Below are 27,581 nucleotides of genomic sequence, written 5' to 3'. Positions count from 1 at the left end.
TTCTTACTTGTCCCTTGCCATTAAAATCTAATCTTCATGAGTTGTTGTTCAGTCAGTAAGTCATGTCAGACTCTTTGCAACACCATGGTTGCAGCACGCCAGGCTTCCCTGTTCTTCACTACCTCCCGGAGTTTGCTAAAACTCGTGTCCACTGAGTCAGTGATGCCATTCAACTATCTCATTGTCTGTTGCCTCCTCCCCCCTTCAATCTTTCCCAGCATCAGGGTCTTTTCTGACAAGTCGGGTCTTCGCATCAGGTGGCAAAAGTATTGGAGCTTCAGCTTCAGCATCAGTCCTTTCAATGAATATTCAGGGTTGATTTCTTTTATGATTGACTGGCTTGATTTCTTTGCTCTCCAAGTGACTCTCAAGAGTCTTCTGAAGCACCACAGTTTGAAAGCATCAATTCTTTGCCACTAAGCCTTCTTTATGGTCCACCTCTCACATCCATATAGAGCAATGGCCTTAACTGTCCCCATTGTAACCTCAGCACCTAGGAAGGGCCTGGCACAGAGCAAGTACCCAATAAACATTTATTGAATGAGTGACTGTAGGGTGAAGTTCTGAAGGAGAGGTCGTGTTTGAAAGCACATTGGCCAGAAGGCTCTACATTATTTCAAAATCTCTCAGCCTTGTAACTTGAGGGAAGAGGACAATTCTCTATACCCTCATTTCTATATTTCCTATGACACTGTCTACTACCAGGTACTGGTTCATAGTAGATCTGAGGACATCAACTAAATAGAATCTATAGAAATTCTAAGTAGTCATTATAGTAATGGAGAAGGAGGAGAAGGTGGGAGCTCTTGAATGAGAAGAGCTGGAGTGAAGCCCCAATTTCCTTTCTCACTCACTGAACAAACTTGGGTGAATCACTGGATTGCTCAGCCTCAATTTATTAATCTGTACAATGGGTATATTAATAGCAGTAGTCTTTGTCACAGGGCCATGGGGAGGCTGTCTATCTGGGAAGGGCTCTGTAAACACTGAAATGTCCAGAGATATAAGTTGCAGTGGACTCTGGCCAAGGCAATTAGGAAATGCTGGAGATGCCCATAGGACTGTTGGCAGTGCCCTTGGCCTTCAGATGGACACTGGGCTCAGAAGCTGAACTTGCTGGGTCCAGATTTCCAGGTCTTCGCTTCTATAAGCTCCTCTTGTCATCACCTTCTTTACCCTGCTCTCCCCCATGGCTTTTTCCTCCCTCCTCCACCTCTGGTCTCTTTTTATGCTGGCTCATCCAGCTGGTCTGGACTGCCAGATGAAATGTAATTCGATAGATAGCCTGAGTTATCTAGAATTACATTCCAAAAACATCTCTGTGTTTCCTCGGCAGGGGGAGGGAGTGGAAGGAAAACAGGGACCAGGGCACAAGAGGGTAGAGAGGACACTCTGTAGCCATGGTCTGCCTTTTCTTCTATGAAATCTGGCTGTTGGTTTCCTAAAGCAATTTCCCCAAACAGTGCCAGCCCTGTAGGTAGAATAGAGAGTCTCCTATTGGCTATGATTTGAAAGGAATTAGAAGACCCTGCCCTGGTCTCTCTTAGTGGTCTGACATTCTCCCATTTCCTGCACTTTTGATTCTGAAGCTAATATTTTCCCAGTTGAAGATCATAATTTTTATGATCTCTTATTATCACCTGGGCTCCAGTTAGGGATATCTCAGACTGCAAGGGCCTGGAACACAGAAGATAGGAAAGACATGATTTTTTGATAGAAAAGACACAATCAGGAAAGTGCAACCTGGAGAGGACCAGAGGGAAGGAATTCAGAGTTGTGGGGCTTTAAGATCTGAACTGGGGGAAGGATGGAAAAATTGAGAGGGAGGAGCAGGGGAAAGGGCTGGAGGTACTTAGATACTGACCTGCACACAGTAACTCTGCGCTGCCTTGGAAATTTTAAGCCTCGACCAGCTGGTTCATTATTCATCATCATGAGTTAAGGTTAGTGAAGTATTATTATGTTTCATTCTGTTTTAAGGTGCTCTTTATTTGGTCAGGATGAACATAGTCCTTTTAGGCTTTCATGATAACTTTAACCTCTTCACCTCATATTTAAATTATAAAATCATGTGGAGAGGGACTTCCTTGGTGGTCTAGTGGTTAGGACTCTGAGTTTCTGAGTTTCCAAGGCAGGGAGTGAGAGTTTGATCCCTGGTTGGGGAGCTAAGATACCACATGCTGAGTGGCACAGCCAAAAAACAACAACAAAAAAATTAAGAACATTTCAATTAAAAGATAATAATAACGTGGAGAAGACTGTGAACTCCGGAGAACAGCATCTGATTTCGGTGCCTGAAGCTTCCTCCTCAGGCTCATGGTCCCACTCTTTCCCTTGTCTGCGCCACCTCTGCACTTTTCGGGCTCCCCCCCCCCTCCCTGGAACTCCCTCACTCTCCCTTCACCTGTACCCTACTGGAATCCCTCGAAGACGAGTCCTGACTTTATCATCCTATGAAGTTTCTCATGATGCCTGTGTCACGTGCTGAGCCTCACTCACTTAGTTGCCCCGCACGCACGCACGTCCCTCTCCCGTCACAGAGGTGAGGGTGTGCCTGCTTCTCCACTCCGCTCCTGGCCCCGCCCCTCTGGCTGGGTGCGATGCACAGAGTAGCCCTCAAAGGGTGCTTAATAATGTCTGTTGAATTGAATTGGATGCAGCTGGTGCACAATGCATTTCTGCAGTGATTTCAGGAGCCTCAGAGAGATGGTATCCAGAGCTGTGATTGATGACTGAAACCCCCTCTCTCCCTTACAGTCCATGTAAAGGTCTCATTTTCTCTTCAAAGGAATGCTTACCAAAAGGTACATTAGGTTTCTAGCTTTCCTGGGAATATATATATATATATATGTATATATATATATATATATATATATTTTCTTTTAATTTGGCTGTGCTGGCAACATTAGTTGTGGCACATGGGACCCTTGATCTTCACTACAGCATGTGGGATATTTAATAGCAGCATGTGAACTCTTGGTTGTGGCATGTGGAATCCAGGTCCCTGACCAGGGATTGAACCCAGACCCCCAGCATTGGGAGCACAGAGTCTCAGCCACTGGACCACCAGAGAAGTCCCTCTCCTGGGAATATCTGTTCAAATATCCTAACCACAGAGCTCTAAGGGGTTCTGTATTGAAATATAGACAATTTCTCTAAAAAGATACACTGTATGGCATATAGTCAATATTTTATAATAACTTTAAATGGAGTATAATCTACAAAATATTGAGCCACTATGTTGTACACCTGAAACTAATATAATACTGTAAATAAACTATTCTTCAGTAAAAAAGTGTTCAGTTCAGTCACTCAGTCGTGTCCAGCTCTTTGCAATCCCATGGACTGCAGCACACCAGGCTTCCCTGACCATCACCAACTCCTGGAGTTTGCTCAAACTCTTGTTCATTGAGTTGGTGATGCCATCCAGCCATCTCATTCTCTGTCGTCCCCTTCTCCTCCTGCCCCCAATCCCTCCCAGCATCAAGGTCTTTTCCAGTGAATCAGTTCTTCGCATCAGGTGGCCAAAGTATTGGAGCTTCAGTTTCAGTATCAGTCCTTCCAATGAATATTCAAGGTAGATTTCTTTTAGGATTGACTGGTTTGATCTCCTTGCAGTCCAAGGGACTCTCAAGAATATTCTCTAACACCACAGTTCAAAAGCATCAATTCTTTGGTGCTCAGCTTTCTTTGTGGTCCAACTTTCATATCCATACATGACTACTGGAAAAACCATAGCTTTGACTAGATGAACCTTTGTTGGCAAAGTAACGTCTCTGCTTTTTAATATGCTGACTAGTTTTGTCATAGCTTTTCTTCCAAGCAGCAAGTATCTTTTAATTTCATGACTGCAGTCACCATCTGCAGTGATTTTGGAGCTCAAGAAAATGAAGTCTGTCCCTGTTTCCACTGTTTCCCTATCTATTTGCCATGAAATGATGGGACCAGATGCCATAATCTTAGGTTTTTGAATGTTGAGTTTTAAGCCAACTTTTTCAGTCTCCTCTTTCCCTTTCATCAGGAGGCTCTTTAGTTCCTCTTCTCTTTCTGCATTAAGGGTGGTGTCATCTGCATATCTGAGGTTATTAGTATTTCTCCTGTTCTAAAAAAGAGTAGAATGAATAAAAAGATTAAAATATACACTGTATTCCATATACTACCCAGAGAGGTAGTATAATAATCAGTTGAGCTTGGGCTTTGCTACCAGCCTGTTTGGGCTCAAACCAGTTGCTGATCTGTAGAGTTCCTACCACACAGGGATGTTGTGAGATGAAATATGTTAATATTCATAACGCAAGTGGAGCAGAACCAGACATGTGGTTGGTGCTCAGCAAGCGGTGTTGGTATTATTATGTTATTGTTATGTGCTACTACTGTTATTTTCCATCTGCTCTTAATGTGACTGGGCCCCTTTGCGCAGCCCCTTCTCTCACCCTATACCCACCTTGAGACCAAACTCAGCACCTTACTGGATCCTTCCTCAGATCAAATTGAATTCCAAAAGTTTTAGTGAAAAAAAAAATGCCGACTTTACTCAAGATTACTTGGGGGAAATCTGGAGGATGATAATGCATACTACAAAGCAAAACTTAAAAAGAATTCCCCTTTTAAGCATCTTTGTTCTTTTTCCAAAGTTCCACTGTCAACACGAGCAACCTCATCTCTCCTCCCTGCCCAAATATTCTCCATGACTTTTGGTAGCTTCTCCAGCCGTCCAGACACATCCTCTTTGGGATTCACGTTCCTGGGGAGGCAGGGAGGGTAGAGTACAAATGACCGCCCCCCACCCCCCACATGTAGGATGTTAATTCACAGATAGTGCTATTAATTATTATTAATATATATGGCAAAGATTAAGTGTGAATGTTAAACACCTAGGGTTCCTGGATGCCCCAGACTGCAAAACCCACTCAGGTTACCTGGCTGGCCAGGGGTATGTTAGGGCTGGTTCAAGAGTGCAAGTTGTGAGCATTTCTTCCCAGCTCTGCTACTGGTAACTCGAAATCAGCCATGGTGGGAGTATTTACACTCCAGAAATGGGCACGCGCTAGCGACCAGGGCTTTCCCCCGAGAGTGGTTGTTAAGCGTTGGTCAGCACACCACTGCTGGATCCACTGGCGCACATCTTTCTCTGGCTTTCATGCAAGACTTTGGGGGTACCCTTGTTCGGCTTTCTGCCTCCTATGTTCCTGGTATTCTATGTCAGAATACATGGCCGAAGAGAATTGTTCTTAGTTCTACCCCCGTCTAGCTGTCTTCACTCCTTCTCTTTCTTAGGCTTACCTCTATTTATTTCCCCTGATATTTGAACTCTTCTCTCTGTGTTAATGAATCTAGGTCATGCTTCAGACTGTTCAGGTCACTGTCCATTTTTTGGGGGTGGGGAGAGGTGTGAGTTTTCAGCACGTCTCATAACAGTGTGTGTGTGCTCAGTTGCTCAGTTGTGTCCGACTCTTTGTGACCTCATGGACTGTAGCCCACCAGGCTCCTCTGTCCACGGGATTTCCCAGGCAAGCATACTGGAGTAAGTTGCCATTTCCTACTCCAGGGGATATTTCTGACCCAGGGATTGAATCTGGTTCTCCTGCATTGGAGGCAGATTCTTTACCTTCTGAGCTTAAGGAGTCATATAAACTAAGCATGTGTGCATGCTAAGTAGCTTCAGTCATTTCCAACTCTTTGAGACCCTGTGGATTATAGCCTGTCAGGGTCCTCTGTCCAAGGGATTCTCCAGGCAAGAATACTGGAGTGGGTTGCTATTTCCTTCTCCAGGGGATCTTCCTGACCCAGCAGACACCCCAAAAGGCGCACCATAGCCTATACATAGACTTGCCACAAAAAATAGAAGTTAATCTACAAATGGTGATAAGACTGGGAGAATGAGAGAGAGAGAAACTAGTGGGTCCAGGTAGCTAAATGAATGCAAGGAGTTCCCACCAATCAATAGGGGAAACGGTGGTTAGCTTGTCTCCCTGGACCAGAGTTTTGTACTCTAATCCCAAGGGCCCGGAAAGGCCAAATATTCCCAAGGCTGATTTTCCTGGCTGCCTTTGGGCCTCTCATGCCAGTAGAGGGGAGAAATCTGATGGACTGGTGCCCAGTCTGCAGTGAGGAGCTGGCTGGCTCCAGAGCGGGTTGGCATTATCCAGATCCCATCTGACTAACATGGAGTTGTTGACAATGAGGGAGGGTAGAGATTCCTAAAAGAGGGAGCAAGACAGCCATAAGAGGCCTGGGGCTCTCAGGGTGCGTGTGCTGTGGAATAGACATCCTGGGCTGTGAGTGTCCACACTGTGAGCCCTGAGAGGGCAGGGCTCTGCTCTTGTTCATGGTTCTGTAGATGACCACCGGTCAAGTGCATGTCGAGGCCAGGGGATATACCAGCAAATACCACATAGCCTGTGCCATCATGGAATGTAGTGTAACATAATGCAACAGAAACACAATCAAGCCATTGCACGACAGTGTGGTTGGTGAGTGCTCTCAGAGGCATCTGGTACCAGGGAGGCACATGGATGGGGGACCAACCATGAGTGTCAGAGAAGACCTCCTGGTTGCTTGTGGTTGTGTTAATTGCTCAGTCGTGTCTGACTCTTTGCGACCCCATGAACTGTAGCCTGCCAGGCTCCTCTGTCCATGCGGATTCTCCAGGCAAGAATACTGGAGTGGGTTGCCATTCCTTTTTCCCGGGGGTCTTCCCAACCTGGGAATTGAACCCAGGTCTCCTGCATTGTAGATGGATTCTTTACAGTCTGAGCTATCAGGGAAGCCTGAAGACTTCCTGGAGGAGGTGATATTTACGTTGTGACAAAATAAATAAGATTTAGCCAGGAAAATGAGGTTCATGTTGGGGAGAGACAGGAGGAATAGGATTTCAGGCAAAGGAAAGAGTATTTACAAAGTCTGCAGATGAAAAGTGCATGGTGTCATCCAGGAAGTATAAGTGGTTCAGAAGTCCAGAGCCCTGACCAGCAGGTCCTCTTGGGGTGGGCCTGTGTGTGTGGTGCTGTTGCCTCATGGTTTCATGGATGGGAACTTTGTGTTCCTCATCCATGGAAGGCGTACTCCAGTATCATGGGCTTTGACTTCATGAGAGCAGGGCATGGGGGATCACAACATCTGAGTTAACTTCCTTGGTCTGTGGTTGTCTCCTCTGTAAGCCATCTGGGTGGGACAAGAAAGCGGTTTTCAAATGGAAGGGGATGTCACTATTTCTCTTGCTTTCTGTAGTTCCATGTTTTTGTTCTTTAATTTTTAAATTTTGGCTGCACCGGGTCTTCATTGTGGTGCCGGCTCATCGTTGCAGGGCACGGGCTTCTCTTGTTTTGATGCCTGGGCTTAGTTGCCCTGCTGCATGTGGGATCTTAGTTCCCCAACCAGGGTTCGAACCTGCCTTCTCTGTATTGGAAGGTGGATTCTTAACCACTGGACCACCATGGAAGTCCCTGCAGCTCTGTGTTTCAGGTGGTACCATTAATACTCTTTGGATGATTGAATTGTTCCTTTGACCAGATGTGTTTTCTACTGCTGGTCCCCACCGTCCTGCCCTGCTATGTACATGGCCTGCTCAACGAGTACCCTCAATGTTGATAATACCATAATGGTATTATCAACCATTATGATAAAGGTTGATAATGGTATCATGGTCTCACCATCCCCATGACCTGCCATAAGATTCTTCTCACAGTTCTGAAAACTAGGTGCCCTGGAGCTTCATTCTCTGGGTGTGGGGGATAGTTCACTGTGGCACCAGTGACCTCATGGATAACCAGGGTTGGTTGGCTGGGCAGGTGACCCCCCTATCCCTGCTGCTCTGTTCATGCCATCCCTTGAGCTACAGGACAGACACAGGGAGAGCCAAGGTGGAAAAAGACAACCTCCTTGACTGAGGGAGGCACAAGCTGTAGTCAAGTTTGAGAGAGGAGCTGTGATTCCCATTAGTATCTTATCACCTCCCTGGGCCCCAGCTTCCTTATCTATAAAACAGATTAGGCGGATGCTGTCTGACTTGTTTGCCCACCTCCTGTCCAAGTGTCCAGACCAGATGGGACAGAGGCCTCCCAGGTATAGGAGGGGAGCTGCATGGGTAGGGTGAGCTGAGAGTCCTGCTGTGTGCAGACCAGAAGGACGAGTCACAGGGATGAGGGCAACTGAGGGAAGTGGAGTGTGCCCAGCTGCCCCTTCTGGATGGGGCTGAGCTCTGCAGTTAGTCCTGGTGCCCTTCACAGGCCTCCCCTGACTCCTTTGTTCCATCTGGCCTGCATGGCTGAGGATACACCGTCAACCCTTTGGCTTCAGTTTCCTCCCTGATGCCCTTGTCATTCCCTCACCCAGCTTCCTCATGCCCCGACTCGGGGAATTTCCCCAAGGCCTCTGAATCATAATGGTTGCCTCCGTCTGTTGAGTAACTTCCATTTGTTGTGTCTGGTGCTGCACTAAGATTTTCCACACTTTATCTCATTGAGTCCTTATGGAATGCCCTCTGAAAGCAGGTTCTGCCTGAATGTGCTTCTCCTCATCTTCACGTGGCTGGTTTGTTTCCATCCTTCACCCATCAGCCACCTGTTTGTTCTAATGTTTCACTGCCCTCTTTCTCCCACCGATTTCTGTCACATCATCCTGTTTGGTTTTCTTTATAGCATTTGTTACAGAAATCATCCTCTGTTGTTCTGTGTTCTCATCACTCCTCCCTGGGATGTAAATTCCCCAAGAGCAGTGATCATGAACGGTTTACCCTCCATTGTCCCCTCCCCACCTCCCAGCATCGAGAAGGGTGCCTGATGTATACTAGGTATTCATTAACACTTGTTGAATGAAGCAATGCTTTTGCCCCCATTTCACATGTAAGGAATTAAAGCAGAGAGAGCCTAAGTCACTTGTAGTTAATACAGTGGCACAGCTGGTTCAAACCCAAGTTGCCCGTGTCCAAAACAGACATCTTTAATCCTCATGTGTTTCTGGCTCCATCCCGGTATGACCTTTTTTTTAAGACTTGTTTTTGATGTGGACCATTTTTTTTAAAAAGTCTTTTTTGAATTTATTACAATATTGCTTCTGTTTTATGTTTTGGCTTTTTGGCCAGGAGGCATGTGAGATCTTAGCTCTCTAGCCAAGGATCAAACCTGCACCCCTGGGAAATCTCAGTGTGGCCTTCTTTTGGTCTGATTTCTCCTTCTAGGCTGAAGTGGACTGGGTTGCTTTTCTGCTCTGACATACAGCCTAATTCATGCTGGTCTTTACTTTTCTTAACATGAAACCCCTTTTTGCAGAACTATGCTTCTCATTTCTCTCTGCCTCCAGCCTGTGTAAATAGTCCCTGGTGTGGCTTTTTTTTTTTCCATGGGCCTAGAAATTGCAGGAATCAATGCCTTGCTTATCTCTCCACCAAGCTAACTTTCAAGAGGGTTTCCAATTACTGACGAGAATACGAGGATGGATATTTGAGTCTTTGAAAAATATTCTGAAGGGAAGAAAAGGTGAAGATCCATAGCCCATTTCTCTTAGTCATTTTTCAGGGAAATTGTAAAAACAGAAAATCTTGTTCTACCAAGAAACAATTCATGATGAAAGTACATCAAAATCACATATAGAATTGGCAAGGGAGGCAGCAGCAAGACATGAAACTCCATCCCAGTTCTGGGAAGAATCAGAGGAAACGGATGTGACTAGTTCTGTCCTTTCTCAGACTCTGTATTTATGGCATATAAATAAAGAAGGGATTGGATGAGGAGAGATGGGAACACGAAAACAAAAATGTAGGCTTCCAAATGATATTAAAGTGAGGTTGATGAAGTCATGACTGAAACCTCCAAAGTGTTTGTCTCAGAACATCTTAGACCTGTCCCAGACTGCAGGGTCCAACTCTGTGACCTGAGAACAGACGGAAGGAGCTCAGCATTTCCTGAGCAGCTCCCCTGCTGTGGTTTTTCTTCAACCATGAGTGCTCTATCCCCTGCAAAAGTCAGTCTTGACACATGCTTTAAATGAGCCATGATTGAAATATACTATATTTAACCTGCCCTCTGACCCTACATTAAAACACAAAATCCCTCAGATAAGAGAAAATAAAATTCCAAGGAAGTCTGGTTTAGAAATAGAGTCTCCCATGTACCAACCTCCCCACCCCAATTTCTTTCTTGCTAAGAGAAATTTCTACAAAAAAAACAAAACAAAACAAAACAAAACAAAAAACTCAAGAAGCAGTATTGCTTAAAACGAGTCACTTGGTTGTATTTTTTTTAATTGGTTTATAACATTTTATATGTTTGATGTGTACAATATTATATTTTAACTTCTATATAGACTATAGCGTGCTCATCAAAGGTTTAGTTTCTGTCACCATACAATTGACCCTCTTTAACCATTTTTCTCTTCCCCCATCCCTGTTCCCCTCTGATAACCACTGCTCTGTTCTTTGTATCTATGTGTTCATTTTTGTATGGTTTGGTTTGTTCATTTAGCTTTTAAATGCTTTATTTAAAAAATTTTAAATGAGTGAATGAAATCATACAGCATTTGTCTTAACTAGAATTCTACTGGAGACAGAGAAAGCTTAGCACGTCATTTTCTTGTCTGTGTTGCTGTTGGAGCTCAGCTGCTGCAGAGGCTGTGAGCTACTCAGTACAGGTGACCGTGAAAGGGCTTTCCTTGGACCCGGGAGTGTAAACAGTACACTTGTGGAGGTCAGATAGATGCACAAGGTGCCCTCAAGAAAGAAGATTCCCCAAGCAACTTTGAACCTTTTTCAAGCTCATGGAAATATTCTCCTTGGATGAGATGAGGAAACAGCAGGAAGTTGTCTATACTTTATACCTTGGCAGGTGCCTGGGAAAGCATGAAGCCACAGGAGAAACTTGTGTAGTTTCCCAAAGTTTGTTGTTGTTGTTCGGTCACTATGTTGAGTGATTCTGCAACCCATGAACTGCAGCGTGCTAGGCTTCTCTGTCCTTCACTATCTCCCAGAGTTTGCTGAAGCTCATGTCCATTACATCGGTGATGCCATCCAACCGTCTCATCCTCTGATGCTCCCTTCTCCTCCTGCTCTCAATCTTTCCCAGCTTCAGGGTCTTTCCCAATGTCAGCTCTTTGTATCAAGTAGCCAAAGTATTGGAGCTTCAACATCAGTCCTTCCAGTAAATATTCAGGGTTGATTTCCTTTAGGATTGAGTGGTTTGATCTCCTTGCAGTCCAAGGGACTCTCAAGAGTCTTCTCCACTACCACAGTTTGAAAGCATCAATTCTTTTGTGTTCAGGCTTTTTTATGGTTCAACTCTCACATCTGTACACGACTACTGGAAAAACCGTAGTTTTGACTATATTGACCTTCGTCGGCAACATGATGTCCCAAAGTTTACTATTTAGGATTTGGGAAATGTATTTGCTTTTTGTTAAAATAAAAACATGCATATAAGGCAGAGCAGAAGGCAAAGTCACATAGAGTTTTTTTTTTTCCTCAGATTCTTACCTAGATTTATGTTTTTAATTGAAGTATAGTTGCAAACTCACATAGAGTTTTAAGATGAAACAGTTTCAAAGCAAGGATGCGATTGTGGTGGAGCATTTGGAGCTCTGTTGCCCTCAGAGGTCACCTGCTTCTATGGGTTTACACACCTGTGTCATTCAAGGTCATGGGTCTGTTTAAGGAGTGTTCACACAATGGACCACATTGGTTCTCTGAGGGGATAAAAGTGCTGATCAAAGGGGAACCATTAGTTAGTGTGGGTCAGAGGGGAAAGAGCTTGCAGTGCCCAACCAAGGTCACTGTCCAGAGACAGAGATTCCTCTGGAGAGTGTGAGGCTGTCCTAGGTCAAAGTCATCAGATATTTAAATCATATTTTCTTATTTTTTTTTTAACTGCCTTTGTCCTGACTTCCTGCTCTCCTAGCAACCTTCCGTTGTAGTTCGGTTGCTCTTGTCATTTTCCTGCAGAGCAGCATCTGGCTTTCCTGGCAGTTACATTTCTCGCTGTAAATCAGTGGCTCTCAGCTGGGGACGATTCTGGCAACACCCCCACAGGGGACATTTGGCACCATCTAGAGACATTTTTGGTTGTCACAATTGGGGGAGAGATGTGATACTGGCATCTGGAGTATAGAGGCCAGGAATGCTGCTACACGTGTCATGACGTCACCGCCACACACAACAGTCACCCAGCCCCCAAAGTCAACAGTGCGGAGGTTGAGACACCTCGCTGTAGGTGATAAGTCCATATTTCTCCATCAGTCACCACTAAGCTTAGCTACTTTGAATTTGCTGCTGGGAGGTTAAACCACTCAGGTCTGGTATGGCAAAGTCTGCTTAGCCTGTTGGGCTGAAGACAAATACCTGAACTGTGCTGAATTCACCACTTAGAGTTCTGGGCAGCCCACTGGTCTCCCCTGACTTAAAAATTCTTGGGACTTCCCCAGCAGTTCAGTGGTTAAGACTCCACACTCCCAATGCAGGGGGAACAATCCCTGGTCAGGGGAGATCCCATATGCCACATGGCACAGCAAAAAAGAGAGAAAAAAATTATTTCCACTTTCTCTTGTCATATTTTAAAATACTCTTTCTTTTGCTTTAAAAAATTCAATAAGTGAAATAGGAATTTTAAAATATTCTTATTTTTCTTTCACTATAAAAATTCAGTAAGTGAAATATGAATACATGTAATAAAATTTTAGACAACAAGGGACACTTTCTCTGACACTTGAATTCATACAAACACATCTATTTTTAAAAATACAGGTCAGATCACACCCTGTACCTCTATGACACTTGCATTCTTTGCTTGTCATCCTACCTGTGACAAGACAAGGAGATCTGCCTTATTGTTTTTAATTGTTGCACTTGGTATTCCCTAAGATAGATATGTTGCCATCAATTTAACTGATTCTTCATTGATTGTCATTTCAGTGGTTTACAATGTTCTGCTATTACAAGCATCCACGTTAGCGTTTTGTCCATATATCTTTCTGCAAAGATGTCCTTGTGGGGTTGTCAGTTGTGGGTTTGCATGTGAACTTAATGGAGTTGCTTCCACCTGCCCTTCCAAGAGGTTAAGCCAGTTTCTACCCCAACCGGCAATGAGTGGGTGTGTCCTTTATCTTGCACCCTCAACAACATAAATTTGCCCAGTCTTTGAAAATTCTGCCAATCTGATGAGCAGACAATGGAAGCACCAGATTGTGCATCACTGGTTACTAGGGAGGGTTCCACAACTTCTCATAAGCAAGGGGTGGTCTGTATGCCTCTTGTTTTCAGAGGCCCTCAGTTCCTGGAAAAGAATAAGATTCACATGTCAGCCCAGAGTTCTGGGGATCTAGGCTCTAGGGAGACTCAGAAAGTCTTCTAGTTTCCTGTCTCCTAAGATAAACCGGCTGTAGAGTGGCAGAGGGAGGGAAAGGATTTCTTTGTGTCTGGATCCTGGCCTCTGCTTTGGCCTAGAGTTGGCTGGAACAGGATGACAAATGGGGAGAACTGAGGTGGGTGTCTTTCAGCTCCCAAACTTCAGGACAAGTGAAAGTAACTGCAAACTCTCTGCCTTCCAGACACTTCCCCTCTCCACCAAGGAAGAGCTCACACCTGTGATTGATGCTCTTTTTGCCATCATCTGGAGTTCTTGAGCTCTTTTCTTCAGTTTTACCACTTACTGTATTTGTATTATCATCATGGTTAGCCATTTGCACTTTTTACCCTCATCTTAATCAGAAACCCTTGGAGTTATTCATCCCTGCATCTCGACGCCTAGCACCTTGCCTTCTAGTAATCGTAGCTTCTCTGTGAATGTCAGTGGAAAGGGTGTTTTTATTTCTTTATCTAAATAGAAGGATCTTTGACTAAAAGTTTTGGTTCACTCATTTTTTTTGGAAAGCATACAGAAGTTGATGAGGTGAAAATAGGTACCCACATGAGCTCTACAAACCACCCTAAGGAAAAAAGAATATTTGAGAAGATGTATGTATATACATACATGTGCATATATTCATGGCAGGCATGTTTCCATGTATATATGCACATGTATACACATATATAGATAGATATATATTATATGTATATATACATTATTGTAATTTTTGACCATTTTATTTTTCTATTATAGCAACAACAAAAGACCCTGATGCTGGGAAAAATTGACGGCAAGAGAAGGGAGCAACAGAGGATGAGATGGTTGGATAGCATTATCAACTCAACAGACATGAGTCTGAGCAAACTCTGGGAGATAGGGAAGGACAGGGAAGACTGGCGTGCTGCAGTCCATGGGGTGGCAAAGAGTTGGACACAACTGAGCGACTGAAGAACAATAGCAATACCTATTCCTTGTTTAAGATTTCAGATAGTATAGAAGGTATATGTGAGATAAAAAAGCTTTTTGCTCTCTCCTGACCTCACCACCCCACTTCCTAGAGGTGCACATTCACCCATCTTCAAATGTTAATTTTTATAAATTAACATTATGGTTACAAGCATAAACCTAAATGTTGTCACATGTTTATTTTTTGACTTATGATATCTTATCAGTTGGACAATAGTTCTTGGCATCTTGCAATTGTAGTTGACATTTAGCAGTCACATGACCTACTACCTCTCTTTTCCTGTCTCATTCTTCTCTTTTCAGAGTCACTTCTTGATGGTTGCCACTTTTATCACAGCCAGACCTCGGAGGACAACCCTTTGAAAGCAGACAGGGTGAATTCCTGGCCGGTCAAATCATTAGGTAGAAATTTCCATGGGTTCCCATTTCCCGAGCCTGAAAAAGTGGCAAGAGCACTAGTTTCTGTTTTGATTTGTTTTGCTTTCCCTGGAAGATAACTCAGAAATATCTTCTTTAGTAGACTGCTGCCAACAAACCAAATTCCACCATGCATATTCTTGGCTTCATTAATTTTTTTCCCATTTATTAAAATAATATTTACTTGACCATGTACCCAGCTCCTAGAATGATTCTAGTCTGCTTCCTCTAGGTAGGCTTTTTAAAATGTAAAAATATGTTAAGAGAGGGGATTCAGCTCTTAGAAAACTTTCTAAAAATGCTAAAAACAATGCATAAGAATAACATTAGAAAATGAGATGGATACTTAAGTTGAAAAAATAAAAACACCGGAGACATGAAGGTGTGAGGTTTTAGAACAGTTAATTTTGAGTTGCAAAACAGAGAGAATCTTAGGATACCAAAAGCAGAAGTTCAAGAGTGCTGTTTGTTGGGGATAAGAACTATTTCTCTTTTGGAGACACAGTTGGGATGATGGGATAGAACCCGTGAAAGGGGAAGGGGGTACATAGGGTGCTCTGAGAAAGCCTGCCCAGCTCCACTGTTTTTAGTTGTGTGATGTGGGGCAAGGTATTCAGCCTCTCTGTGGCTCAGTTTCTGTATGGGTTCTTGTGAACATTAAAGGGTATTATGAGTCTGGTACGGTGCTTGGCACATAATGAGCCATTGCTATTATATTATAAATATTATTTTTACTGAGGCGATTAACACTAACAGTCTATTTTATGTACAATTTCAGAACAAGCTGGAGCAGACCTGATGAGTAGTTGATCTTGGCTGTATAATAGTTTAGTGACAAGGGTATTTAATTATATGGGCTTTGTTCTAACATTTATTGCAAGAAGAATATGTTGTTGCAAGAAAAATATGTTGTTGCAAGGAGAAACTGAGATTAATACAAAGGTTGTGATATTATACTGAGTAAAGAGCAACTGTGTATTTGATGAGGAAATATATTAATTCTGTGACAGGATGTGCATAACTGTTTCTCCACGTTAGATGGGCTAAGGTGCTGGACCTATGAGTGAATAAACCTGTAGCAACTCCTCAGAGTTCAGACAGAGGGTCTAGGAGGAACTGATGAGTCTTGCTAAATTATGGGTTGTCATCCCAAAGTTTTCAAGTGGTGGATGGTTGTGACACATGCCACACGTCCTAGTCACTGAAAATGGGTTATTTTGTCGCATCCTTGTAGAGACACACCTACCTGAGAGAGTAGCTCCTTAGAAGACGCGTCACCCATGGGCCAGGTTAATGAATCCAAACTAAAGATCTGAGAAGGTAGGGGTGAAGTTTCGGTGAGAGAAACAGGCTAGAATCATAAGGGGAAAGGAGGGGCCTATGTACCAGGAGATGGCAGAAACTTCCCTTCAAACTTCACCTGAGAGGAAGGTGGCAGGTGGCAGGTAAGGTGATTGGGCAGAAGGTAGGGCTTCTTTAGCCTCAGAATCAACCCAAAAGCTCTGAATTAAATGCAAAATATGAGGACTTCCCTGGGGGATCCAGTGGTTGGGAATCCACCTGCCAACTCGGGGGACATGAGTTTGATCCTTGGTCCAGAAAGATCCCACATGCCACAGGGCAACTGAGCCCATGTACCACAACTGCTGAGCCTGTGTTCCAGAGCTTGTGCTCAGCAACAAGAGAAGCCATAGTGAGAAGCCCACGCACCACAACTAGAGAGGAGCTCCTGCTCGCTGCAACCAGAGAAAGCCCGTGCACAGCAACAGAGACCCAGGGCAGCCACACATACAATTAAAATAAAGAAATAAATAGATAAAATAATGAAAAACCTGAAAACAAAATATAGCATTGGTGATCTAATTTTCATTTTTAACTCCAGGATTTTACTGTATGTCCTTTTTCTTGATCAACAAATTAATATTGACCCATTATAGAGAACTATAGAAAGTTACATAATTCCATTATGTAGAGACAACCCCTGATAACATTTTGATCATTTCTTCTCAGTCTTTGTTCCCATGTAGGTATTTTTCTTTGTTTGTGACCATGCTCTATTCATTATTTTACATGCATCTTTTCTTTATTAAATTGTATTTTATTACTTTTGAAGTTGAGACATAATTGACATACAACATTATATTAGTTTCAGGTGTACAATGTGATGATTAGACATTTGTATATATTGTGAAATGATGAACACAATTAGTCTAGTTAACATCCATCACCATACATGGTTACAATTTTTTTTTATACAATGAGAACTTTTAAGATCTGTATTCTTAGCAGCTTTCAAATATGCAACACAATATTACTATAGTCAGCATGCTGCACATTAATTTTATAACTAAAAGTTTGTACTTTTTGACAGCCTTCGTTCATTTTGCTCCCCACCCTCATCTCTGGTAACTACCAATCTCTTCCCTGTTGATGAGTTCAGTTTTTTTTTTTCTAATTTCACGTATAAGTAAGACCATATGGTATCAGTCTGTTTCTGTCTCACTTATTTCACTTAGCACAATGTCCTCAAGTTTCATCCACAGTGTTGCAAACGGCAAGATTTCCTTCTTTTTATGGCTGAATAATATTCCATTATAAACATATAGCACATTTTCTTTATCTATTCATCCAATGATAAACACTTTGGTGGCTTCCATGTCTTGGTGTTGTAAATAATGCTGCAGTGAATAGGGGGGTGCGTTTATCTTTTTGAGTTACTGTTTTTGTTTGCCTTGGATAAACACTCAGAAATGGAATTATTGGATCATATAGTAGTTCTGTTTTTAGTTTTTTTGAGGAATCTCCATAGTGTTTTCCACAGCGGCTTCACCAATTTACATTCCCACCAGCAGTGCACAAGTGATTTCTTTACTCCAAATCCTTGCCAACGCTTGTTATTTCTTGTCTTTTTGATAATGGCCATTCCGGTAGATGTGAAGTGATCTCAATGTTGTTTTGCCTTGCATTTCTCCAATAATTAGTGACATTGAGCACCTTTTCATGTGTCTATTGGCCATCTATATGTCTTTGTAAAATGTCTATTCTCTTCCCATTTTAAAATAGGATTGTTTGTTTTTGCTGTTGAGTTGTATGAGTTCTTTATATATTTTGAATCAGTTCAGTTCAGTCCAGTCGCTCAGTTGTGTTCGACTTTCTGCGACTACATGGACTGCAGCATGCCAGACTTTCCTGTCCATCACCACCTCCCAGAGCTTGCTCAAACTCATGTCCATTGAGTCAGTGACATCATCCAACCATCTCATCCTCTGTCGTCCCCTGCTCCTGCCTTCAATCTTTCCCAGCATCGGGGACTTTTCCAGTGAGTCAGTTCTTCACATCAGGTGACCTAAGTATTGGAGCTTCAGCTTCAGCATCAGTCCTTCCAATGAATATTCAGGACTTCCTTTAGGATGGACTGGTTGGATCTCCTTGCAGTCCAACGGACTCTCGAGAGTCTTCTACAGCACCACAGTTCAAAAGTATGAATTCTTCGGTGCTCAGCTTTCTTTATGGTCCAACTCTCACATCTATACATGACTACTGGAAAAACCATAGTTTTGACCAGATGGACCTTTGTCAGCAAAGAAATGTCTCTGGTTCTTAATATGCTGTCTAGATTGGTCATAACTTCTCTGCCAAGGAGTAGGCATCTTTTATTAACCCCTTATCAGATATATGACTTGCAAATATCTTCTCCCATTTGATAGCTTGCCTTTTCATTTTGTTACTGGCTTCTTTGCTGTGCAGAAGCTTGTACTTTAAGGCAGCCCTACTTGTTTATTTTTGCTTTTGTTGCCTGGGCTTTCAGTATCAAATCCAAAAAATCATCACCAAGATTGATATCAAGGAGATTGTCATTTATGTTTTCTTCTCTTAGTTTTATGATTTCAGGTATTACATTCAAGTCTTTAATCCATTTTAATTTTGTGTATGGTATGAGATGGTGGTCTAATTTTATTCTTTTGCACATGGATGTCTAGTTTTACTAACACCATTTACTGAAGAGATGCTCCTTTCCCATGTCTTTTCCATATAACATTATGTCACCACATTTTCTTGTAACTTTTAAGACCCCTTTGTGAACATTATTTTTAATGCCTGCCTAATGTTCCATTGTATCAAAGAGACATGTATTACTCAGCTATTTTCTTAATGTTGTTTTTCTAGTTATAAATAATATTAACGTGATGATTCTTATACATAAAATCTTCCCATATTTCTTTTTATTTTTTGGCCATGGGCATGTGGGATCTTAGTTCTCAGACAGGAATTAAACTCATGCCCCCTGCGTTGAAAGCATGGAGTCTTAACCACTGGACCACCAGAGAATTCCCTGTTGTCCATATTTCGTTTTTATTTTATTTATTTATGGATGCTCTGGGCCATGGTGCTGCTCTTGGGCTTTCTCCAGTTGCTGCTGGAGGGGATTATTCCCTAGTTGCGGTGCACGGGCTCTCACTGCGGTGGCTTCTCTTGTTGCAGAAAGCACAGACTTCTGGTGCTCGGGCTTCAGTAGTTGTGATACACGTGTCCATATCTCTGATTGCTTCATTAAGATAGGTGCTTAGATGTGTAATTACTGTGTCCAAGGGAATGGCAGAATGGTTTTTGGAAAAGTTATTTATACTCTTAGCTGGTTTTCATAAAGCATGGGCATTTTACAAGCTCTATTTATGTGCCTTCCCAGAATCTCAGTTTCCTATTCTCTCTCCACAATCGCACAGGTTCTACTCCTTCCTCGCCTTGCTTTCCCGGCTCAGGGAGTCATACTGGAGTCACTGTTGTACTTGGCTGTCAACTTATTGCCTGATTGCTAGTGATTTCTCAGAATTTGGGATGGTACATTTTCTCACACTTCCTAAGGACTTCCAGATACAGCCAGTGAAGAGGGAGGAGAATTCTAGTGCTGAAAAACAAAACAAAACATAACCCAACAAAATAAAACCACAAAACAAACAAGCAGCATGCATCCCACTGAAGCTCATATACTTGGAGTGGTCCACAGTGTCCCAGCCTTTCTCTCCCTACTCCCAAGCTCACCTGAGAAGTTGCCAAAGGGCAAAAATGAATAAGAATGGTTGTCTTTCCTTCCTCTCTCTCCCCTCCTTCCCTTGCTTCCTTTCTTCCTCCTTTAATTCATCCCTAATCCATTATCTTTTCATATTGTACATCATGTACATCATGAGAAATGCTGGGCTGGAAGAAGCACAAGCTGGAATCAAGATTGCCGGGAGAAATATCAATAACCTCAGATATGCAGATGACACCACCCTTATGGCAGAAAGTGAAGAACTAAAGAGCCTCTTGATGAAAGTGAAAGAGCAGAGTGAAAAAGTTGGCTTAAAGCTCAACATTCAGAAAACTAAGATCATGGCATCCGGTCCCATCACTTCATGGCAAATAGATGGAGAAACAGTGGAAACAGTGTCAGACTTTATTTTTCTGGGCTCCAAAATCACTGCAGATGGTGATTGCAGCCATGAAATTAAAAGACACTTACTCCTTGGAAGGAAAGTTATAACCAACCTAGATAGCATATTCAAAAGCAGAGACGTTACTTTGCCAACAAAGGTCCGTCTAGTCAAGGCTATGGTTTTTTCAGTGGTCATGTATGGATGTGAGAGTTGGACTGTGAAGAAAGCTGAGCGCTGAAGAATTGATGCTTTTGAACTGTGGTGTTGGAGAAGACTCTTGAGAGTCCCTTGGACTGCAAGGAGATCCAACCAGTCCATTCTAAAGGAGATCAGTCCTGGGTGTTCTTGGAAGGACTGATGCTGAGGCTGAAACTCCAATACTTTGGCCACCTCATGTGAAGAGTTGACTCATTGGAAAAGACTCTGATGCTGGGAGGGATTGGGGGCAGTAGGAGAAGAGGATGACAGAGGATGAGATAGCTGGATGGCATCACCAACTTGATGGACATGAGTTTGGGTAAACTCCGGGAGTTAGTGATGGACAGGGAGGCCTAGCATGCTGTGATTCATGGGGTCACAAAGAGTTGGACACGACTGAGCGACTGAACTAAACTGAACTGAACACATTACCTGTTAGCTGCCAGGCACTCTGGGCCTCCCTGGTGGCTTGGTGGTAAAGAATCCACCTTCCAATGAAGGAGACATGGGTCCCATCCCTGGGTAGGGAAGATCCCCTGGAGAAGGAAATAGCAACCCATTCCAGTATTCTTGCTTGGGAAATAGCATGGACAGAGGAGCCTGGTGGGATATAGTCCATGCGGTCACAAACAGTTGGACACGACTGAGCCACTAAACAACAGCAACAACAACCAAGCACTCTGTTAGATGCTGGAGTTTAGGACAGGCAACACGAGGTTTGGCCGTCAGAGTTCTTAGCTATAGCCCAGAAACTGATTCTAATAAACTTATGAATAAGAGGGATGTGTCAGAAGACTACTGCTCACTTCTCAGAGTGATGGAGAGCAGGAATTGGGCAGCAGGCAGGGCCAAGGGAGCCAGGCTGCAGAGAACACAGCCCAGGGCCTACCCCAGGGGCAGTCTGCTGGTTAGGACTCACTGCCAGCGCCACCCTGCTGGGACAGCCCCCACGAAGGCTGGAGCACGGAAAAGTTCTGAGTGAACCTCCCTCTTTGCTTTCCTCCCCCCAGATTTTTATTCCTGGGGAGGAGGCCTCTGTTTGGTTGGGGCCAAGTCATGTGATCATGACTGCAGGGAGAGTACGATGGCTCCCTTGACTTCTGTTGGGGAAGTCAGAGGCCTGGCTTTTCACTGTCTCTCACTTAGTGGAGGATTTTCTGCAAATAAGAAGGGAGTATTCGGATTCTGGGAACTACCTCCTCTACCACCACCCCGTCACGCATACAGATAAATGTCAGAACTTTAGGGCTTTGCTGTCACATGGCTGATTGCTAAAGCAGAAAGGTCAACAGATGACTATACTACAAAAGGAATGATGGTGCCTCCTTCCTCATTCTAGGTGAAGGAAGGGAAAACTGAACACCTAAGAAATATTAAGAAGATTAGAACTTGGAGACTCATTGAAATTGGGAGGTGATAAGAGAGCAAAGGAGATCAGGGTGCTGCCCAGATGTCAGGTCTTAGCAAGAAAATGGGTGGTGGAGAGACGATCCCAGGTTTTGAGGGAAAATCAAGTGTTTGGTTTTATACACGCTCAGTCCAGGAGAGCCCAAGTGGAGATGTCTACACGTGGCTGTGTGCAGTTCATTCATCAATTCATAGATTAATAAACAGATTTATTAATCACTGATTATGGTCCAGAAGCTGTTCCAGGTGCTGGGGGCATAGCAGAGAACAGGAGGTGACCGTCTTTGCTCTCATGATGCTTGCATTCTCTGGGAGCTCTGCTCAGGAGCACAGCAGAACAGGAGGGGTGAAGTTTTGGGACAACATAGAAGGGTGTAGAATGGAAGAGAAGAGGGCCTTGGATGGAGCACAGGACACACAGGACTTAAGGAGGAAGAAGAGACTGCAGTGGAGCTTGAGAGTGAGCTGCCATCTCCCACCTGTGGCCTCTCCAGTTCTGAAAGCCGTGGCTGGGATCTGCCTGGAGTTGTTCAATAGCCTTGAAACAGTCCCAGAGCATCCAGATGACAGCTGGTGTGGGGCAGGTGCTTCTGATGCTGTGGTCTTCAGATGGGTTTCAGTATCAGTCTGCTCTCCCTCCCTCTTCCTTCCCGCAGCTCTGTCTCGCAGAGGCAGGCTCTTTGTCTACTCTGCAGCAGACACTGCTGTACAGCAACACCTCATCCATCACACACACACACACACAAAAACACCAAAAAACCTTTCTTCCTGCCTCTGAGGTAACAGCGTCTTAATGCAGTGAGTATCTGGGGAGGTCCTGACAGTGGATGGCAAACCCGGTGGGCTGCCTAACATCCTACCTTGGATTTCTCTTGGCTGGATTCATATCAATTTATCTCTGTCTGTACCCCACAGTACATAGTGTCCCAGTTCTGGAACTGCTGGCATTTATTGCTGTGCCGAGGAGGCCCATTGCATAAGTCCTCCTGAAAGAGGACATTGTCCTGATCATTTTGACATCCCTGCCCTGGGGAGCCACAGCCTGAGAAATAGGCCCCCACCTTCCCCTCTGCCACCAGTCAGACTCCAGCATCTTAGAACTAGAAAAGAGTTTGGGGGAGTGTATTAGTTACGATTCTCTAGAGAAACAACCAACAAACAACCACACATTCATACATATACATATTATATCTAACATAGACACACACATATATACATATATACTTAAAAAAAAAGGAATTGGCTCTTATAATTATGGGCTCAGAAAGAGTATAAAATAAATCTACAGGGTAAGCTGGCAGGCTGGAGACCTAGGAAGAGATGAGTTTGAGTCCAAAGGCCATTTGCTCGCAGAATTCCCTCTTGCTTGGGGAAGTGAATCTGCTTTACTCGAAGTCCATTGTGCCACCTGGGAAGCCCTATTTTATACATAACAGTATATATAGGTCACTCCCAATCTCTTCCCAATCCATTCCATACTCCCCTTCCCATCTTGGTATCCATACGTTTGTTTTTTTATCAAAGTCCACAGATTAAAGCTTAGTCTCACCCAAAGCACCCTCACATAAACATCCAGAATAATGTTTGACCACATACCTGGGCACCATGGCCTAGCCACATTGACATGTGAAAATAACCATCACAGAAGTCATTGATTTCAGCCCCTTCACTTGGCACTTAGGGAGATGGGCGATGGCGGTCCAGGGAGGCGCTGTGATCCGCCTGTAGTTGTGCAGCAACTCAGTGGTGGAGGTGGTGGGGTGGTTTGCCAATGGAGATGCAGGAGTCCTGGCTGTGGTCCTGCCCTCTTGCACTACTTCAGGCACTGTGGTGTTTCCCCACCGGGGCAGAGCAGAGACCAGAGCACAAGGAGGTTGCTTATTGCTTTGGCCCCAAATAAAGGGGAGTCCCACCACATCATCATTTAGTTGCCTTGGACTGGCTTGTTTATAGAGGTGCAGTGTATGTGTTAGAGGAGAGCACATTGGAAGCTTGCTGTGTATCTTTGGGGATCTTCCAGCTTAGTACCTCAGTTAGAATTCCGGGAAAGTGAATGGCCGAGACCTGAGGATGTTTTCCTGGAATGAATGCCTTTAATCAAGCCATAAACCCCCTCTGCAGGATATATCTCACTGTCTCCCTTGTTTTCTAGGGGAATTTTACAGTACAATTTTGAGCACTTGCCATGTACCTCAATAAATACTTGTTGGGTGATGAATAATGCAAAATTCATCTTGACTTTCAGCCCAGGTTGGGAAGATAGGGTGTGATTCTTCACCATGGCTCTGACTCATCTTCTGAATGGTCAGTCTAAGTCCCGCCTCTTTCTTCATGTAACCTATCAGGTACCTGCTCACTTACCAGCACCTGGGATTCCCCTCCTGCCCTGGGAACACACCACCTCAGAAGTCCTGATCTTTAAGTCACAGAGGGTGGGTGGACTTGGAAGGACAGGGCTTTCCTTCCTTTGTGGAGGAGCTGACTTTAGAAGTGACAACCACTGTGTTATATACTGGTAATGGTCATGACCGTGGTTATAACAGTGGCCTTTCATTGAGAGACCACTATGACCAGCCTTTGTGCTAAGTAAGCACTGTGTTAAGTTTCTGTGTGTTTGCTCACATGTTCACATCTCTCTGCCCTTGTGGGCAATTGTGGAACCTGGTTCTCAGAATTACAAGTTTTTCTATTGAAAAACTTTCTATTTTGAAAATATTATGAAAAATTTTCTATTTTCTTTTGAAGCAGACTAGAATACCCAGGAAATGACCCAGAATAGTGAGAAGAGTGTTAATATGATATGAGACACATGAAACTTGGGATTGGTCCAGGGGGACTGCAAATATGGTATCATAAGGAGGAATCTCTGAGAAGCATTTTTGAGTCATGCAGGGCTAAGAGCCCCTCATTTGCTGATCGTGTTGGTGAGAGAGTTCATCCTTAGGTAGGTTGATAAGGAGTCCGGGGCCCTTGAGAAAGAGACAGGGGTCTGGGGCTCTCAAGCAGAAGAAAAAGACAAACTTTTTTCTACATTGCTTTGTCTTTGTCAATATAACAATAGAATCTTCTGACTAATGTTGTTATCTTAAGATGTATGTTGTGGGAGTGGGTCTGGTAAAAGTATATAAGGCCTTGCTAAGACTAGCAACTGGGGCACCCTCCGTCCCCCTTCTGATGTCTATGTCAGAAGCTTTCTCTGTCCCTTTTATACTTTATAAAACTCTGCTACTCAAAAGCTCTTGAGTGATCAAGCCTGGTCCCTGGTCCCGAAGCTAAATCTTCTCTGGAGATCACGAATCTGACATCATTTACTGGAGCCTTTGTAGAGGAGGACTTTATGGAAAATAATAGGGGAGCTCAGCATTACTGTGGATGACCTGGTTTAAGTACTGCCTCTCATAATGCCCAGTTGGTGCTCAGAGATGTGACTCCCTGCCCCAAGTCAAAAAAGGAACAATGATGGGAGCTTGGAATAAATCCTAATAGACAATATTATTGAATCAATTAGGGATGCTTTAGGCTGTGAGTGACGATTGATTTTTTATTTTATTTAATTAATTAATTTAGTATTATTATTATTTTTTTTACTTTACAATATTGTATTGGTTTTGCCATACATTGACATGAATCCACCATGGGGGTACATGTGATTTTTTAATTCTTTAAAAATATTTATTTGGCTGTGCTGGGTCTTAGTTGCAGCACGCGAGATCTTTGATCTTTGTTGCTGCATTTGGTATCTTTAGTTGTGGCATGCGGATTCCTAGTTGCAGCATGCAAACTCTTAGTTACAGCATGTGGGATCTAGGTCCCTGACCAGGGATGGATCTTTCCCCCTGCATTGGGAGTTCAGAGTCTGAGCCATGGACCATCAGGGAAGTCCTGTGGCAATTAATTAATAGTGGCTTAAATACTCAAGCATTTATTATTTCACTTAAAAACTCTGAAGAGCATTCTGAGGTTGGTTCATCAGCTCTGGGTCTTATCAAGGATCTAGGGTCAATTCTTCATTTCAGCTTTTCTGTCTTTAGCTTTTGACTGTTGCCTTCATGTTTATCACAAAATAGCTACCACAACTCCAAGCATTTCATCTCAATTCAAGGAAGAAAGATGAAAGAAAGTGTGTGTGTGTGTGTGTGTGTGTGTGTGTGTGTGTGCATATGCAGGTTGGGGACTCTTATGTGTATTATATCATGTCTGCCTCCTTTATAGGAAACCAAAAAAAAAAAATTCAGAAGCCTCTCAGATGACTTCTCTTAATCTCTCATAAGCCATAACAAGGTCAATTAGACATTCTTGGGCACAAGGGAGACTGGGAAAGTCAGTATCTAATAGAAGAATAGGATTATCTTTTACTGAATGTTTGGTATATACCAGGCACTTTGCTAGGCACTTTACATGGATTTTCTTACTTAATCCTTATTGCCATTCTAGGAGGTACATGCTACTGTTTCCTGATTACATGACTGAGAAGACTGGGGTGAAAAAGTGAAGGAACCTGGCTAGAGTCAGTCAGTGATGGAAAGTGGCTTGGAGGCCAGATCTGCCTCCCACCGCTACCTGAGTTGTTCATCAGCAGAGCACATGGTTTCTCAGAAACTGACCCTTATGTGGGTGAAGACTGCATGAGAAAGTTGTTCCCAGGCTTCCCTATGTCTTATCTGTACTCTGTAAAAAAAAAAAAAAAAAAAAAAAAAAAACCCGGGAGCCTATCATGACAGATTAAAAAAAATCCAGTTTTCCCAAGGTCTTTCATATCTTTATAGATATAAAAAATAAGTTTTAAAAGCAAATAAAATGCTATGTCTTGTAGTAAATTCTATTTCGTAGCTTTAAAACACAAGTGAAAGTAACAACTGCTCCAGCAGTCGAAGACGGCGGTGATGGTGAATGTGACGTGTGCTTATCTACACGTACTTTCCTGCTCAGCCTAGAATCCGTGATCGCTGTGTCAATCAGCCCTTGCCCTCTCTCCCTCTCTTCTTGACTTGTACACCAAGTGAGCTGAATAAGGCTGGAGAAGAGCACTCAGTAATGTTGAGTAACCTCACTTCAAATTAGGGACCATCGTTTTTAAGAGGGCTCTCAGACACACACAGCCTTTCAACTCTATTTCTCTGGTCAATTTTTGTCCCATTCTCCCAAAGGGTGATTTCACCACCTGTCTTCTCCAATCTCTCCCATCTCCGCCCTCATTCTCACTTTCATGGAGAAAAAAGAAATAATTAGAGGAGAACTTCCTCTTCTTTCACTGCCAAGTCTACAAAGCTCCCAACAATTGTTCCCCTCTGCTCCAACCCTCTGTGGTCCTTGCTCCCTGGCAAGACCCAGACACACTGAGTCCAGCTCCCACCACTCTCTCTAGCACTTAGCCTTCCTAATTATTTCCTCTTCCTTCTGCACCGTCACATTTTCTTCTTCATTCTGGATGATTCCCTTCATAGCACATATTCGTTGTCATATATATCTATGTGCATGCTCAGTTGTGTCAGACTCTCTGTGACCCTATGGACTGTGGCCCACCAGGCTACTCTGTCCATGGAATTCTCCAGGCAAGAATACTGGAGTGGGTAGCCATGCCCTTCGCCAGGGGATCTTCCAGACCCAGGGATTGAGCCTGTGTCTCCTGCCTTGGCAGGCGGGTTCTTTACCACTGAGTCACCTGGGAAGCCCCCTTCCTATATGTACCATCTTAAAAAAACACAAGAGGAGGGACTTACTTGGTGGTCCAGTGGTTAAGAATCCAGTGCAGGGAGGCACTGGTACAATTGCTGTTTGGGCGAACTAAGATCTCACATGCTGTGGGACAACTAAACCCTTGCCACAACTAGAGAGAAGCTTGGAAAGAGCC

The 27,581-nt window shown here is 43.6% G+C and overlaps 1 long non-coding RNA gene across 2 annotated transcripts; it reads left to right on the top strand.

The window, feature by feature from the left end:
- Positions 1-1,847: 1,847 nt before the first annotated feature.
- On the top strand, positions 1,848-27,581 carry LOC109568711 (uncharacterized). 2 transcript variants are annotated; one of them, XR_011570559.1, is made up of 4 exons: positions 1,848-1,943; positions 14,082-14,327; positions 14,598-14,696; positions 26,165-27,581. It is a non-coding gene; the product is annotated as an uncharacterized lncRNA (long non-coding RNA). The 2 variants fall into 2 exon arrangements; XR_011570558.1 differs by lacking the exon at positions 26,165-27,581 and adding an exon at positions 19,436-25,634.

The sequence above is a fragment of the Bos indicus genome, chromosome 14, assembly GCF_029378745.1.
Source record: "Bos indicus isolate NIAB-ARS_2022 breed Sahiwal x Tharparkar chromosome 14, NIAB-ARS_B.indTharparkar_mat_pri_1.0, whole genome shotgun sequence".
Taxonomy (NCBI): domain Eukaryota; kingdom Metazoa; phylum Chordata; class Mammalia; order Artiodactyla; family Bovidae; genus Bos; species Bos indicus.
Note: the sequence above shows the minus strand (reverse complement) of the source record. Positions and strands in the feature narration are given on the sequence as shown.